Here is a 17,828-nt window from a genome sequence, read left to right as displayed (position 1 = left end):
TTCAGTCAAGGAAGCTGCCATCTTGGCCTCTAATTCTTCAACTGCCATAATTCTGCACATGTGATCAGTTATGAAACCAGCCATTGGATGGTTTGAAAGTTTGGTTGAGAGCACAACCAGTGTTAAAGTTAGCATTTCCGGCATGCAGGGAATGTAAGTGTTTTTTGAAGCTTTAAGTTACAGAGGGGGTGTAAACATACCTTGTAATAGAAAAAAGGCTGACGGGATCTCTTAATGAGATCTGGGATCAAAAAGACCTCTGATCTCATATTTAGACTAAAATGCAATAATTAAAAAAAAAATTTAATTTAAAAAAAAATTTTATTTAAAAAAAAAATGGCCCTTTTAAGAGCTGTGGGCGGAAGTGACGTTTTTTTTGACGTTGCTTCCGCCCAGCAATTGTATGTAGAGGGTTGGGGGCCATGTTCCCCTCACTCATCTCCATACCTGATAGAACACAACATGCGATCGCCTCCGCCGCTGCCGACGGCTCCGGTAAGCGGTGGAGGGCACCAGATTGTAGCGGGAAGTGGGGGTCCCCTCTCCCGCCACTGATAAAAGTGATCTTGCGATGAATCCGAGACAACTTATCTTGTAGCGGACCACCCGCTGAAGACGAGGATACCGGGGTTATGGCAGCTAGCTGCTGCTATAACAACGATATCCTCCTTCAAACAGCCACAGCAAAACTGCGGAGGATGGTCAGTAAGTGGTTAAAGCAGAGCTCCAGTCATCTTGACAATTTTTTCCAAAAAGCACCTCAGTGCTTCTCGCTAATTGTACATAAAATGAGGATACTGTTGTAAGCGTAATCCTTCTTAAATTTAAATATGCCATTACTCACAGGATCCTGGTAGGCAGGCAGCGACCATTGAAGATGTTGGCATCTGAAGCCCATTCCTATTTGCTTCCGAGTTTCCGGTCAGCTGGCTCACAGCTACACAGTTATGACACTCCACGGTGCACTGCATTGCTTACAATGGCCACGTCTCCGGAATTTCCCGCCCTGTTGTTACGGCAACCTGTCAATCAACACAGAACTTCCTGTCTCGAAATACTGAGAGATTTCATTATTAGGCAACCCTAGGACTTTTGGGAGAGATGATGCCGATATCCCAAGAGGCCTAGGGAATCATCTAATGACGAAATTGTCTAGGTGGGAAGGACAGGAAGTGCTGACTGCAGAGAAAAATAAGGTATTTAGAAATAAAAATGTAAAAAAAAATATTGCCATTACAGACTTGTCTGGGGGTCGGCATTATCTTGCAAGGAACATGAAAAAATGGGTAGAACTCTGCTTTAAAGTCTTGTTTTTTTTTTTAAATAACATGTTATACTTACCTGCTCTTGGCAGTGGTCTTGCACAGAACAGCCCATATCCTCCTCATCTCAGACCTCTCGCCTGATTCTGGCCCCTCTCTCCTGCCGCATGCCCCCACAGCAAGCAGCTTGAGATGGGGGGCACCCAAGCCAAGCTGCTGCTCTGTGTCCATTCAGTCATGGGGCCACGGCTCGACCCCAACCCCTCTCTCTCCTCATTTGCTCACTGACTTTGATTGTTAACTCAGCCAATTAGGCGGGAGAGTCCCTGGACTTCCTGACTCTCGTGCAACATCGCTGGATAGAGATAGGGCCCAGTATGTGTTGAGGGGGGCTGCTGCACAGAGTTTTTTTTTATCTTAATGCATTAAGATAAAAAAAACTTTCTGCCTTTAGAGCCACTTTAACACAATATACTTTGAGAGTAAGAGCCCTTTCACACTGGGTGGAGGGGGGAGGTAGCGCTAAAGCACCAGTCGTTTTTGCTCACTTTGGCACCGCTATTCAGGTGGGAGCAGGGTGCTTTTTTCTTTTTTTTCTTTTTTATTTAAAGATATGACACAGCTACAAACATAAAGATGACTTTGCATTGCATTTAGCCTGTAATGAACGTGTCAAGTAAAATAAATAAAAAAACAGTTGCCTGTAAATGAAGGTCGCTATTCAGACTCCTACCACTTGCTAGCGGCGTGCTTTTAACCCCCTAGAAGCGGTTAAAAACTCCTGTGTAGCGCCGCTGCCAAATTTCAATGGGGAGGGGCGGTGGAGATGCTGCTTGCAGGACTTTTTCTAATGTCCTACAAGCGCACCACTCCAGTGTGAAAGCATTCAGGCTTTCACATTGGGGCTGCAGGCGAGGAGTTTTTCAGGCGCCTCAGTGTGAAAGAGGTCGAAGTGCAGTCATCATTTTTGACCCCCTCCTTTTTCCCTTTCCCTGAATTTTACCAAAAACGAATAGCATATACAGCCATGGCATGGGGTGATATTTCAAAGGTTTTTGGTTTCAAATCTGGTTATTGTGTTTTATTTGGGCAGACATTACAGCAGACAATACCAGTGATTTATGTCTCTCTGACCATTATTTTTTTCAGATCATGTGTAACTGATAGACAATTTAATAAAAAAAAAAGTAAAAAAGACAAAATGTATTTTTGACAGTTAAATATGACACTTCATATGACCAATGTTTTTATTCCAAGCCAGCAGCTCAAGGTCTAGAATCCTTTACATATTTTAATTAGATACCAGGTTCCTGAGCACCAAGGAAAACAGAAGAGTGGGATGCAAAGTATCACAACTGGCATGTGAGTGGTAGGGCCAGGTGACCATGACAATTGTGGAACTTTGGAATGAGGAAGCCAGGTGCAGAATAACACTTAACTAGCCTCATAGCTGTATACTTGCAGTGTTGGGCTTTGATGACTCCGATTCCTAGACTCACCAGATTTTCACCAGTATTGTCACTACTGTGCTGCTTGCTGAAGTTCACAATGGTGCTATGATCAAAATACAACAGTAGAAAGTGAAAAATTGTGCAAGCATCACATCCAAAATAGTCCTCAAACAGAGTCTATTAATAAGTGAAAAGAAAAGTGCTGCACTTCCTTATATAAAACTCCTCCAGTCACCACTTGGTGCTCGTTTAGTCCTTCTCCCTTCAAGACATCATTTACTAGAACTATATGCCACCCACATTCATGACCCAAATGTGTAATCACATCTCCACTTTAGGAACTCTTGTCATCATATCACTTCTCCATCAGGCTCAATATTCACCACAAGTTTAAAGAAAAAGAAACAACCCCCAATGGTACAGAAAACCAGTTCACATTCAATTTATTTAAAAATGCCACTCACAATTTTAAACCAGAAATCTCGCTCATCATTATATCAGTATTTAAAATGGCATCAGGCGTTAATCAGTTGTGATTTCTCACCACCTCTGTTGGAAAGCTAAAGCACTTCCTCCTCATCACTTTTGGTTTTGGTGCTGACATCATTTCAGGTTGCCGTATAGCCACGTTTTGTCATTTTCAAATTTTCAGGTCAGAAATGGCAGCGTTCATAATACTTTACAATTACAAGATTCATCCAAATTGATGGCAAGCAACAAAAAACATGCATACAGTCAAATCTATCTTGGGACATGCAGAGATGGTGTGTCACCTGTCATTTATGGTTCCTTTTTTTGTCTGGTTCCAGTAATAAAGGCATTATTTTATACAGACTGCAGCCTTTTGAAATGTTGTTGTGAAATACCAGCCTGTGGTTTCTGCGGCTTTACTCGCCCTTCCTTTTTTTTTTTTGTATGGTCAAATTTTTGCATGTGACATTAGAATCAATTTCCATTAAACTGAGTAGATGAATGTTAGAAAAATATAGATTTTTGTGGAAGATTAAAATTTTATTTTTTAGGCTCATTCACACTAGTTGCAGAGGAGGGGGGTTCCCTGCAGTTAAGCCGTGATTTTACTGCCCCCAACTGCTACCTCCTTTAGCTTAAGCAGCTGGGGCTGTACACATGCTGTGGCAATACTCTCATTATGCTTCCTCTATACCCTGACCTCTCTCTGGAGCACACTGAAAATATTTTTAAAATACAGAATTGGTAATTGCATAGCTCCTTTGTATATGCAGAGCTAAAGAAAGTATTTAATAAATGTGCCTTCTCTTTGACTCTAGATTATTTTGTAAAGGGCCTACATGCTCAGACCTGACCTTTTTACTATTGATATATGTGAAGAATTTTTTGGGGTTTGTTCTACTATTTTTTGCAATCTGTCATTCGTTTTGTGTTTTCGTCCTTGATTTACTTTTTACATATTCTGTACTGCACCCCTCCCCAGTACCCCCATGAAGAGGACATTCTCCCACACAAGGCCAATGCAAATTATATTTTTGGCTAGGGGCCTGATTAGAGATACCTGTTCAGCCCTGCTATCTGCTCCTTCTTTAGACTTGCAATCAGAGCCCCGGGCATAGAGAAGTCATCCAGCATTGAGGAAGCTGAATGATAAGGATCATTGGAGATAACGGCGTGGGATTTAAATTAGATGAGTCATTATTGCAGATCAACAGTAATTATGTTCAGTTCATAAAGTACTTCCTCATTTACAAACCCATCCCTTAAAATTTAAAAAGGTGTGTTACAATAAGTAATGTTTTTTTTTTTTTTTTAACACAACATCCACCTTTCACCATGGCCACCAATCACGTTGGCACAGTTTGTGTGCTTTGCTTTTAGCTCACAAAGAAAATCATCCCTACTATGAAAAGGCCATTTGGTTGTGTCCCCTTACTAGCCATTACTTTTTTAAATCGGCACCCACTCGGCCGCATCATGAACTACATGAAGCTGTCAGCTTGTAGTTCTCAGTGAACTACCACACTGCTGTGGAGTGCCGTGGTAGTTCTTTGATTCTTCCTGTCAGATTGTATCTGCCTCCCAGTATGGGATGTATGGGTACACAGATACTCTTAACAGATCTGGAGGAGACCTGCATGGCACCAGCAATCTGCTGATCGCTGGTGCAATTACTTTACAGGCTGCAAAACAAAAAAAAAAAGCACAATTTTTTACCTGCAAGAACATGTGCATTGATTATTTTTTTTTTGTAAAAAGTGACGTTATCCTTTAAGGTACCCCAAGCCCAGAAGTACCAGGTTGCAGCTCCAAGAACAGATCAGGTTAGTGTAGAAGTATAAAGTAGGCTTGTATACCTACCGCTTATATAAAGTAGTGAAAATAATGATTTGATTCCCTGCAGATTTTGTAAGTTTGCTCACTCACAAAGAAATGAAGGAGCTATAATTTTTAGCATAGGTGTATTTTAAATGATAGAGACAGAATATCAACCAAAAATCCAGAAAAAACACAATACAAATGTTATAAATTGAGTTGCAGCTCAGTGAGTAAAATAAGTATTTGATTCCCTACCAACTAACAATTCTGACTCCCACAGACTGGTTACAGTATGTGCTCATGTAGTACACAGATTAGTCCTGTCAATTAAGGCTAAGTTCACCCTTGTTCACTTTTTTTTTTCTAAATTCCAGCTCCCCTATGTACCAATATAGCATATACTTTTTTTCAAACGCTTTCCATTCATTTTACATACTTACTTTACTTGTCCTCATCCATGTTTCCAGATGTATTCCATTCGTAATGTCTTACTTCCTGATTAGACTATTGGTTATGACACAGGAAGGAGTAGACTAGCTGACCTCATTAGCACACACCCTGCATCATCCACCCACCCACTCCCAGCTGCACATTTTTTAAATGAAATGCAATTAGTGATCACCCTTCTCACTAAATACACAATATACAATCAGATTGTATATTGTGAAGGAACACTAGTGCTGTTACAAAGAATTAACAGAATATGTAAAAAGTAAATCAAGGAGGAAAAAACACACAAAACGAATGACAGAATTCAAAAAATAGTAGAACAAACCCCAAAAAATTCTTCAAATATATTAATAGTAAAAAGGTCAGGTCTGAGCATGTAGGCCCCTTACAAAATAATCTAGAGTCAAAGAGAAGGCAAATTTATGAAATAATTTCTTCAGCTCTGTGTATTCAAAGGAGCATGCCCTGCCCGAAATGATCCACAATGGCTCAAAAGGGATATGGTCCAGAAATATTTAGATAGAATAAAGGTGGATACAGCACCTGGACCAGATGGCATCCACCCACTGATGCTAAAAGAATTGAGCTCTCTCTAATTACAACGCCATTGTATCTAATTTTTAGGGACTATGACGGGAATAGTACTGGATTGGCGCAGGGCCAATGTGGTGCCTATATTTAAAAAGGGAACAAAGTGTTTACCAAGTAACTATAGACCCGTTAGTTTAACTTCTATAGTCAGGAAGATAATGGAGAGTTTAATAAAAGACCACATAGACGAGTTCTTGCGGGGAAAAAAATATTTTAAGCAACAGATAGCATGGATTCATGAAAGACAGAAGTTATCAAACAAACCTGATTTATTTTTATGAGCAGGTAAGTAAAACCTTGGACAGAGGGGTGGCTCTGGACGTGGTATACTTGGATTTTGCAAAAGTGTTTGACACAGTTCCCCACACATGGCTCATGTGTAAGGTAAATATACAGGCTTGGAAATATCAGTTTGTAAATAGTTAGAAAACTGGCTAAAAGACAGAGTTTAGAGAGTAGTGGTTAATGATTCTTACTCTGAATGGTCTAGGGTTATCCGTGGTGTACCCCAAGGTTCAGTGTTGGGACCTTTACTTTTTAATATATTTATAAATGATATTGGGTCTGGGATTAAAAGTAACATTTCTGTCTTTGCAGATGACACTAAGCTATGCAGTGGAAAAACTTCCATACAGGATTTCACCAATTTACAAACCAACCTCGATGCACTGTCTAATTGGGCAACTATGTGGCAGATGCGGTGTAATGTTGATAAATGTAAAGTTATGCACTTGGGGGCAAAGAATATGCATGCATCGTACATACTAGGGGGAGTACAACTGGAGGAATCAACGATGGAGAAGGACTCCAAAACCTACGGCCACATCACCCTGATGGCGCCCAATCTCATCTGATCTTGGAGGCTAAGCAGGGTCGGGCCTGGTTAGTGCCCGAATGAAAGACCACCTGGAAATACCAGGTGCTGTAGGCTGGGTGCGTCGGAGCCTCAGTTTATGGTTAATATCCCAAAAAAATCTACAAAGGGGAAAATCCTTCCTTCAGTTACCTGGGAAATAGTAACAACATATGCAAACCTTTTTTGTTTAGGTTGGGGAACAGTCCTGAAAGAGGCAACTGTCCAAGAGAAGTGGCTCAGATCAGAAATTACCTTGCCCAATTAACATTTTAGAAATTCAGGCAGAGCATTTGGGCCTGAACGTTCAGTTTACAGTATTGTCCTGTCAGGAATCAATCTGTCATTACCACAGCAATGGCCTATATTAATCACAGAGGGGGCACAAGAAGTTGAGGCCAAGAGAAAGATGAATCATATCCTATCTTGACCAGAAAACAATGTACTTTGCCTATCCTCAGTCTTCATTCTAGGAATAGAAAATTGGCAGGCGGGCTACTTGAGTTGCCATTAGTTGCTCCTGGGAAAATTGTTTCCTTCACCCCGATATCTTCCTGTCAATATATCAAAGATGGGGGATCCCAGACATCTGTTTGCGCCTAGGATTCAACAAAGAAATCGACAACTTTGTGTCAAGAACAAAGGATCTGCTAGCATGCGGAACAGATGCCTTGATATTCCTGTGGAATTGGTTCTCACCGATTTATGCATCCCCTCCTATTCTGCCTGTGTCCATGACTTCTTTGCAGGATCAAGCAGGAAGGGAAGTCGTTGATTATTGTGATCCCCAGCGGGGCCCAGGAAATCTTGGTATGCAGAGATTATAAAGATGGCAGTAGGGGACCCATGGACCCTACCATCATGGCCAGACCACCCCTCACAAGGGCCAGAGTTCCACCCTACTTTACAAATGCTAAATCTAACAGTTTGGCTATTGAGACCCACACTCTGAAGAAACGTGGGCTGTCAGGTTCAGTGGTTTTCTATCTTGGTTAATGCAAGGGCGCCGGCCTCCATAATTATATTATGAAGTCTGGGAAACATGTCTCCTGGTGTGAAACCAGGAGCTGCACCCCAGGAAATAGGTCAAAGGTAGAGTCCTCGACTTTCTGCAGATGAGGTGAGAAATAAAGCTGGGCTTGAGTGCTTTCTAAGGACAGGTCTCGGCCTTATCTGTATTATTTAAACAATGACCTCTTGCTTTGCATTCTTTGGTTCGTAACTTATTCAGGGGGTAACACGGTTAGGTAACCCCTGAACCCTTGGGACTTGAATTTAGTTTTGTCGGCATTACAAAACAGCCTTTTTTGGCCTGATACAACTTAGTCCCTTGGTCCTTTTTTTGACAAGGAAACTATTTTTTTCTGGTAACCATATCTGCTGCAAGAAGGGTATAAGAATTGGCTGTATGTATTATAACATGTCCTCTTCATGAGACTTTTTTTTTTTTGTATGAGCTAGGTTCTGAACCCGATATGTTCCTCCATGCATCTGCAGAAATCCCTCAGCCCCTGACCTTTTTGGGAGACTTTTATACTCTTCTGGGAATCTTGAGGGCACCTAGTTTTGTGTTTTTTAGTATTGGTCTCCAATGGGCATTGCTTTATTACCAGGTACTGTGTTAAGCTCCACTCAGTGGGTTCTGAGCTTACTGGGCTTTGCTGGACATTGTTTTGTAGGTTCAGACTCATCTGAGCATCACTCTATAGACTTTGGTGTTTATGGGTTTCCCTATGGTGATCTGACTGAACATGGTGGCTTGTCTTTCAGTTACAGTTTTGATCCTGGTGGCTCCCTTCTGCAAGTTTGACTGGTGGACTGAAGAGCCCCCATAGCACCCTAACTGTGTTTGACAGCCAGGAATTGTTTTGTATTACACTGCAGGAGCGGCTGTCAAAATGCAGCCACATCTGTGTAAAATGTTACTTGCTCATATTTTTTCCCCCCTAATATTTTAATTTCTTTTTACAGTTTTCATTGTTTTTTTTTTTTTTGCCAGTGTTCAATAAAAATCACCTATTTTTCATCTGCAAATAACTTTGCCACACTCTGCACAAGAAGCATTTTAGTGTAATTTTAAACAAGACAAATTATAGAATAAAATGTGTACATTATATTCACAGTAAATTTCAACTTTTTTTTACTTACCATTTTTCATAATAGTAAAAAAAAAAATTTTTTATAAACTACATAGAAAATAAAATATTATTTACAGCTCAGTATTACAAAAAGCCTAATTTGTTCCCAAATCCAATGTATGTATTACTTATCTTAAAGCAGGACTTTAAAACCTTGCAAGCAGGCTGGTTGTTTATTGCAGAAGAGACATGAATGTCTCTTCTGCAATAAAAGAAACCCACCTGCCTGCTCGCAGTCTTCTTTAAACTGTATGCTGACAGTGCTTGTGCGCTGGGATGACTGAACTCCTCTGCATGCGTAGGAGTTACATCATCCTGTGCCAGCCAATCAAGATGACTGAAGAGTGAAAAGTGCTACGCTGGGAAAGAACCTTGCTGGTGTCTGATCATTAGAGGTAAATTAAGTATTGCAGACTTTTAGTCCAGCTTTATGTAATGTATTGCCCAATTGGCCCATGGTGGAAATGTAAAAAATGCTCAGGTTCAGGTACAGGAGCTGAAGTGGTTAAGGTGTAGGAAACCTGCAGAGTTCTGTTTGCCAGAGTTTGTCCTCCTACTGATGTAAAGGTCTTTGCATGCATCATTACACATATACCAAGTTACTTTGCTTGTGTATGGGTATTGGGTCTTTTGGATGTACAAATTTCTGGGTCAGTGCATGGGGTTGGAAAGATACCCGCATTCATAGTTTGACACAGTAACTATACTAATGTGATCTTCTCATCCCCTTCGTTTGATAGTCCTATATTTTTGAGCTACCTGTGTGGATAGAAGGCTAGGTTCACATATGCAGGTTGTGCTTGATGTGTTTTCCAGCACGTTTTGCTTTTTTTGGCTATTAGGAAAGTATGATAGTTCTAATTATGGAATGCGACTTTGATGCTGTACACTCTCTGGCACTCAAGTATCACCAAAGTAGTGCAGGAATATTTGTGTCCAAAATCCCATGTTAGCGTTCAGGAGTAGGGCTAGAGTTAGGTTACTTTCACACTGAGTGCAGCCTGCTTTTGCGTCATTTTAGCGGCGCGCTTTTCACCTGCTAGCAGGGTGCTTTTTACCCAATAAAAAGGGTAAAGTCCAGTTTTGAGGCGCTTTGGAAGCGCTGCTAATTCATTAAAGTGGGCAGGGCATTTTTGAGAGTGCTAAATACAGCGCTCCCAACCCAACCCACCCCAAAGATGCTGCTTGCAGGACTTTTCATAACGTCCCACAAGTGCACCACCCCAGTGTGAAAAGACACACTGCAATGGATGGGAGGCAGTTTTCAGACACTTTGCAAGGCTATTTCTAGCGCTAAAGCGCCTGAAAACCACCTCAGTGTGAAAGGGGTCTTGGAACACTAATAATTATTGCTAACCTCTTTGAACAGAACTGTCATACTTTTCTATTAACCAAGAAAAAAAAATTTTTTGTTCTAGTGCAAGTGTCTCCAAACTATGGACTGAGGGCCACTTCCTGCCCACTACAGAATTTTAATTGGTCATGAAAAATGCCCCACCTTGCTAGAAGTGGTGTGTTGGTCTGTGCATTGGACAGAGACCAGTACATCTACTACCAACCAGCTAGTCATGACCCTCATGCCCCCCCAGTCCCCAGCACAGATTTCCCCCTCCCTCTGCCATAGTTGGTTGTTAGAACCTAGTAGTTAATGATGGGTTGCCCCATCTCCAGTATTTACAGGAGGACCAAACTCCCTATGTCCATCCACCCAGCCACTGTCCTGCTGCACTGTACCCTGGAAGTTAAGGAGGGACTTTGCTGGGGACACATAGATGTAAGGGGGTGGGACCCTCCTTTTTTGGCCCACACATATTTGTAATATATTAAAACGTGGGCCTTGTTCTGAAAAGCGCAGAGACCCCTGTTTTAGAGTATGGGAGGATTAGAACACCTATCATGTCTACGTCAGCACTGGAGAGATTCTGTCTCTGGTTTTCTCATGGTCACCAGGAAAGACAAAGTTTTATAGTCATGCTCTCACCTTATGTTCTGGTGATATCTTCCAATTAGACAACCTAGAGGCGTTTTTCTCTCCTTGTTGCGTCTTCAGAATAGGAAGTGAAAAAACAGGCCAGACAGCAGTCCCTTCCCCACTCTATGTGAGTAAATGTGGCTTTGCACACACTTGCATCGAATTAAAAAGCAATACAGACATGAGATTTACAGAAAAACGCATCAGAATTTCCATGAACAAACTCAGATTTTTGGTAAACAGGTTTCCTTTACTTCCACTGTATTCACTTACAACAATAGCATCTTTACAACACATTAGTTACAGCATACTTTGTGTACCATAAAGGCTGATATTGATTACCCGTAAATTAAAATGAATTTACCACTTTAAAAAAAAAGTAACATTTATTCTAAAAACAGAAAAAAAATTGCATAGCTGCAACATTATGGTGTTGAATTTATTCAAAAATTGTAACACAAAGGACACACAACTGCATTAACCCTTTCATCCCTGAGTTGTAAAGTGTGCCTGTTCTTCATAAGTGATGAAAGAAACCAGCATTTCACCATTTAAATTGCAGTACCTCAAGGAACTTTTATCAAGGAAAAAAAAAAACATTTGTAGAGATTGCTCTGTGCAAGACGCAATAGACATTTTATCAACACCTGACCTGGCAGTTTTTTGAGAAAAGGTGAATTAACCCTTCAAAACTAAAAAAAAAAGTCTGAAATATTGGTTCTTGCAAAAGAAGGAGTTGAATACTTGCTCTGTTTAAGGAAAAATTATTTACAGAGGTCAGCTGGGGAACAGACACTTCGGGGGTGTAGATCTCCTTGGTTCCCTGCAGCGCTCAGTGGACCTTCCCATCAAACTCCACATCAATACAGGGCACAGTAGCAATTTAGAAGTCAGTAGGAGGAACCAGTGAGTGCTGTGGGGGACACAGAACAGCCACACCACCAGAAAAGTCAGTTTCCCAGCAGACTTTAGCAGAGCATTTCTTTTGAACTAAGTAGCGTTCTGGTGGCACAAAGTGCAAACGGTAGGTTTTCAGTCTCTTCTTTTGCGGGTATACCCAGTTAATATTTTGTTTTAATGACAAGGTTTCAGTAATCTCTCAGGTACTCCTGACGCAGACATCTCCACACACTGCCATCACTAGGAGTATATCCCACTCTCTCTGTTTTTTTTATCCACTTATTTTATATTATGTTGAAAGCAGCTGGAATAAAAGATACCCAAAAAAAAGATGAGAACAAAGCTAGAAAACTACAGCAGAACAATCTCACCCCTGGAGTCCTTAAATGATATAAGAACGTAGGGGGTGATTCAGTCCAGCAGACTTTGCTAATTGTTTGGACTAATATGTTAAAAGAAAAATGCAATGGTGTGAAACCTAGCCTTACTTTATGCATTTTCCATTCAAAACAATGAAAATTAGTCAAAAAGCATGTTTAAAATGTGTTAAAATGCACATCGTAACAGTGTGTTATGATGTGCATTGGACGTTCAATATAAAGTGCATTGCAACACGTTAATTAGTATGGACATGTTTTAAAACCTGTAAATACAACATAAAAACGTAAAGGGGGATGCATAGGTGTGTGAATCCAGCCTAAACTAAGGCCCCATTCACGTTGCGTTGAAAGTGCCCAGTTATTTTTAATGGGTGCTTAACACATGTCCATTATCCCCCCAAAAAAACACACTTTTTCCAGCATGCTGAAAGGCAGCACATCTTTTATATTACATAGGTTGCAGTGTGCCATTGGGGTGGTATTGAAAACTGAAAAGAGAAGAACCCCCAACCCCCCCCCCCAAAAAAAAATTAACAGCAACAGCCCTATGTTGCCAACGCACTGAAAGAGCACTATAGTGAATATCAATTAGAAGAGCAAGTGGATTAAAAAAAACCCTTGGGGAGAGAATGGAAGGGGCAATTCATAATTCTTGCTCTTGTTCAAAGCAGTGGATGCACATTCATAACTTTGACAAAATGTCTTTCTAAAGATGAATCAGGGATATGTATTGCTTCTATGGCTTTTAAAAGTTTTACTGGAAGTTTGAAGAAGGGTAATAAAGGAGAATCGATACAAGATGGCAGTTTTCATATTGCATGCACTATGCATGCTTTGCAGTATGTCTATTTCCCATCCTTAACTGTATTTTTTTTTATTACCAGGTCACATTTAGCAGTTTACAATGGACAAAATGACTTGGAGATGTCGAATATCCCCCTTGAGATTATAAAATGTGGATATATATGTTTTGCTAAAAAATATTCTACTTTCAATTGTCATTCAATCTATCATTCCAAAGATTGCTTAATGCAGCCCCATGAAATCTGCCAAAATTCTGTGTTAAATTTCCCACCCTTATAGTTTTTTGGTTTTATAAACTCAGATTTATCATTTCAAGATTGCAAAAGCATGCCACCTGCTGGTGAAATCTGGTGCAACCCTCTTACCATAAGTCACCGTTTACGGTACTCCATTTCCAAAAATTGTGACCCTAAATGGGGTAAAAAAAAAACACGTTTGGGGTATGTAGATTGTTAAATCTATATTATTTAAAGTCTATTCAGGAGCACATTTTGGAGGTCCCAAAATAATTGCATGCTTCAATCAATGCTTGAACACCTCTCTTATTAGAACCACTGTATTGTTATGGTCAGACTTTGGTGCACTAAGGAAGAGAGGGCTTCCAGGTAAATAGGATATTTCACTTTGCTTTGACTAACATTTCTATGGTCATCCCTGTATGGAAATAAGGAAAAATAGAAAATGATAGGAAACAATGAAGCCTTCATATTTACAATATGTATACCAGGGCCTCTGGGTCAACAGTTTACTAGTAATGTAAAAAAAAAAAAATCTCTCCTTTTACCAAGCCGTGGCACTATGAAACTAGATGGCTTAGAGGCAAATATATGGCTCGGCATTGTCAGCGGTTAAATTGACCAAAGCCACATCATTACAAAGCAATGATGTATTTAAACTGCCATTTTATACTTCTATAGCTGCAAGGCAAGAAATTATTGCATTAAAGTATTGTAAGATTTAAGCAAAAGACTTCTCTAAGATCTCAAATCTAATTGCTAGTTTATTACACTTCCATTAGAAAACGATTTCACAAATAAAAGCACGTTGTTTTATTAGTCTAACTATTAAGGCAGTAGTTTTCATATATCTAATTTCTGTAAGCACATCAGATACATTGGAAGCTGTAATCTTTGTTATCCGAGCCAGTGCTATGGTCATATCTCTGTATCTAAGGGAACGAAGTCACAAGTCTTACTAGAAATGTGCCAGCAAATGCAGATCTTTGAGATATTGCAAAGAATTAGGTAATTTACACGTGACCAAATGTAGCTTAGTCCAAGGGCACTGGAGCATTTCTAAACAGCTTTGACTTTCCACAAATTAAAAAGCTGCAGGCCAGGTGCAGAATGTCTATATATTGTGGTGGAACAAACAGTAGTGATAAAGCTGGGCACACTTGACACCATCGTTGTCACATCAGCCTGTTATTTACCAAAGTGGCCAATCCAGGCTTGGCCATGATGTTTTTTGAACTGGCATTCATAGAAATAGGTGTGGCAACCTGAGAAAAGGTAAGAGAGCCTGAAGAGTGGAGGTCCTAACACTTTCTAATGGTTCATCAACCTCTCACACGACACTATTTACGAGGTCTAGTTTAGCTGGTTACTCTATAGCAGTGATGGTGAACCTTGATACCTCAGGTGTTTTGGAACTACACTTCCCATGATGCTCATGCACTCTGCAGTGTAGTAGAGCATCATGGGAAATTTAGTTCCAAAACATCTGGGGTGCCAAGGTTCGCCATCACTGCTCTATAGCAACATCCAAAACATTTATGTAACATTGTGACTTACTTTTGAGTGTTGACTGTTGGCACCTTTTGCACTTACATCATTGTAGCCTTAACCCAATAAAAATGCATTCTTCAAAAATAAAAAAAAATGATGGGACATTCAGAACCCAAGCCAAACATCTGGATAGCTCCTGTACCAGAAGTTGTGAGCCCATTAAAGCAAATTATGACCCGTGCTTTGCTCATGCAGGGCAAGGGACCAAAACCTCCTCAGCAGCACATATTCACTTTCCCTTCAGTGCACCAGTAGGCCATCGAGTGTAAAAGAGAAATACTCAGCAGTCCCAGGTATTTGGAAGCATGTGGCTTGCCTTTCTCCCGTGTGCTATCACTGATGGAGGATTGTCCCAGTGCTGTCACATGGGGTGGGGCAGAGTCTCCAGTGCTGTGCAAGCTCCAAGGCATGACTTAGAGCTAAAGATGACCATACAGCTATAGATTATCTGTAGATTTTCTATGGTTAGATGGAAAAAGTGCAACAGATTTCTCAATGTTCGCTAAACTGTGTGGATGGAGGAATCTCCCACTTTTTTTATCCAACCATAGAAAATCTGCAGATAATCTATAGGTGTATGGCCAGCTTTACACAGGATTTTCTTTCTTCACGCACGATGGCTAAACAGACCAGTGGGGGAGTGAATTGAAGGCAAAATGTGTGCTGCTGGGAAGGGAGGAATTAAAAAAAAAATTTTTTTACTTTTTGCTATAATAAATATCCCCCAAAAAAATATATATATATAAAAAAAAAATCCCTCAGTTTAGGCTGATGTTTTCTACATATTTTTGGTAAAATCGCAATAAGCGCATATTGATTGGTTTGCACAAAATTTATAGCATTTACAAAAGGGTATAGTTTTATGGCATTTTTATTATTTATATTTTTGTTAGTAATAGCGATTTTTATCGTGACTGCGACATTATGGCAGACACATTTGACACTATTTTGGGACCATTGTCATTTATACAGCGATCAGCGCTATAAAAATGCACTGATTACTGTGTAAATGACACTGGCAGTGAAGGGGTTAAGTGTGTCCTAGGGAGTGAGATTCTAACTGGGGGGGGGGGGGCTTCAACACATGACAGCGATCACTGCTCTCGATGACAGTATTTAAATTCAAAAATATAATCTTTAGTTTAAATAGCTTATAGAGATAGATTAATATTGCGGATCGATCTTTAAGCAGGTGTACTGGTCAGTGAATGAGAATGGATTTTATAAGAATCACTTTGCTTCATTTGCTGGTACACAAAAAACAATACAGCTCCAACACAGAACAGCAGGCTGCCGAGAACTGCTGGTGACACACACAGGATTGGGAAAGCCGTAACACAATGAAATCGGTATAATGGAACCGCTGCTTTTTAATGGCTGATGCCATTACGTCAATTAGCAGCTACTCCACTGGCAATAGACTGTTTAGTAAACAAAGACGGAACATTTTGTTTTTCAGCTGAAAGCAATAAGATTGAACTCCAATGAAAATACAAACGTCAGTCATAAATAAGGAAAGAGCTATCTAGAAATGGATTTTTTTGGAAAGCATTCTGCTTCTGCAGATTTTGGACACAACCAGACTTATACACAACACAGTTGTATACAACAGAGAACCTTCACCCATTCACAAATGCCTGCAAAACTTTAAAGGAGGCAAATAAATTTGTGACCTTCACTGCAGGATTGTTGTAATTCACAACTTAAAAACAAAAAAAAAAAAAAATAGTGCTCATAACCTGACTTTATATAGATTACGGCTTGCTTTTTTTTGCTCGAAAACCAATTACTGATATGGTACCAAGTTGTTCAAGTCCCCCCTAGTATTTATTTCTCATAAAAAGGGACACCTGAAGTAATTGTACATTATAGCAGGTTGGAGTAGGTCAATGGCACTGACCTGATCTTTATTGATGACATAACAGAGGACTACTACTATATTGTAATAATCTAGTCAAACCTCGGACAGCCTGCAGTGTCATCAGGGGGGTGGATCAGGATTACACTATATAACAAATTGCCCCAGTCATCACACCATTGTAACCAAGTTAATTTAAAGGTGTAACAAAAAAAAAAAAAAAACAACCTCTGTAACCAACAGCAACCAATCAGGGATAAGCTTTTAACATCTGCATAGTCAAACTATAGGTGATGTTATTTTTGTTGTTGCCAGGATTTTAGTAAAACCCACTTTGGGCATTTGGCTTGTACATAAATTTGCAATGCTAAATTGAAAACAGATCAATGTATTTTTTAATAAAATTTAAATTAGGATGTCATGCCTATTTTTAGCCTTTTAAAAAAATATTTACAGGAAACTACATTTAAAAATTGAACATCAGAAATTTTCCTTGGCCACGTTTTGAAGCTCTGAAAAACAAATTTGTCTAAGTGCATCAACCTCAACACAAAGGGGTGGAGGAAAAATTAAGTTATTGCCCTTAACAATCTGACTGGTGTCATTTTTCTTTTAAACCTATACTATAGAATAATATTTGAAATGCAAATTGTTCTTGGCAATTCAGCTTCCCTTTCTCTAGTTTTTTATTAAATTATCACCTGCCACCATGTACAGTAAATATAACTAATGCTGCAGATTAGAGATTTCCATTAAAAAGTGGTTAAATTGTATTCATTGTAAGTCAGTGGTTTTATAAAAGATGTGGCAGTAAATTTGATCAAAATTTCCATTAAAGCAGAGGTCCACCCTAAAGTGGACCTTCCGCTCATTGGAACCCCCCCCCCCCCCTCCGGCGCCACAATTGGCACCTTTCAGGGGGGAGGGGGGTGCAGGTACTTGTACAGTACAGGTATCTGCACCCACTTCCGGCGTAGATTCTGCAGAAGGTACGCCCCTTTCCGAAGAATCTACACCCCTTTCCGAAGGTCCCCCACTGCCTGCTGGGAAACACATGGATCCCAGAGACAGCGGGGACCATCCTTATTGCGCA

The 17,828-nt window shown here is 40.0% G+C and overlaps 1 protein-coding gene and 1 pseudogene across 2 annotated transcripts in view; one reads left to right on the top strand and one right to left on the bottom strand.

The window, feature by feature from the left end:
- The first annotated feature begins 6,855 nt into the window (after positions 1-6,855).
- Positions 6,856-6,974, top strand: LOC143998525 (5S ribosomal RNA; annotated as a pseudogene).
- Positions 6,975-11,235: 4,261 nt separating this feature from the next.
- ZNRF2 (zinc and ring finger 2) overlaps positions 11,236-17,828 on the bottom strand; it is a 162,525-nt gene continuing 155,932 nt past the window's right edge. For both annotated transcript variants that reach the window (XM_077491495.1, XM_077491494.1), the window contains one exon: positions 11,236-17,828. This exon is cut by the window's right edge and continues 2,175 nt beyond it. The gene's annotated coding sequence lies outside the window, so the exon portion shown is untranslated.

The sequence above is a fragment of the Lithobates pipiens genome, unplaced genomic scaffold (genome assembly GCF_037356315.1).
Source record: "Lithobates pipiens isolate NorthernLeopardFrog02 unplaced genomic scaffold, aLitPip1_a1.2 Scaffold_19, whole genome shotgun sequence".
Taxonomy (NCBI): Eukaryota; Metazoa; Chordata; class Amphibia; order Anura; family Ranidae; genus Lithobates; species Lithobates pipiens.
This window is presented reverse-complemented; position numbering and strand designations above follow the sequence as displayed.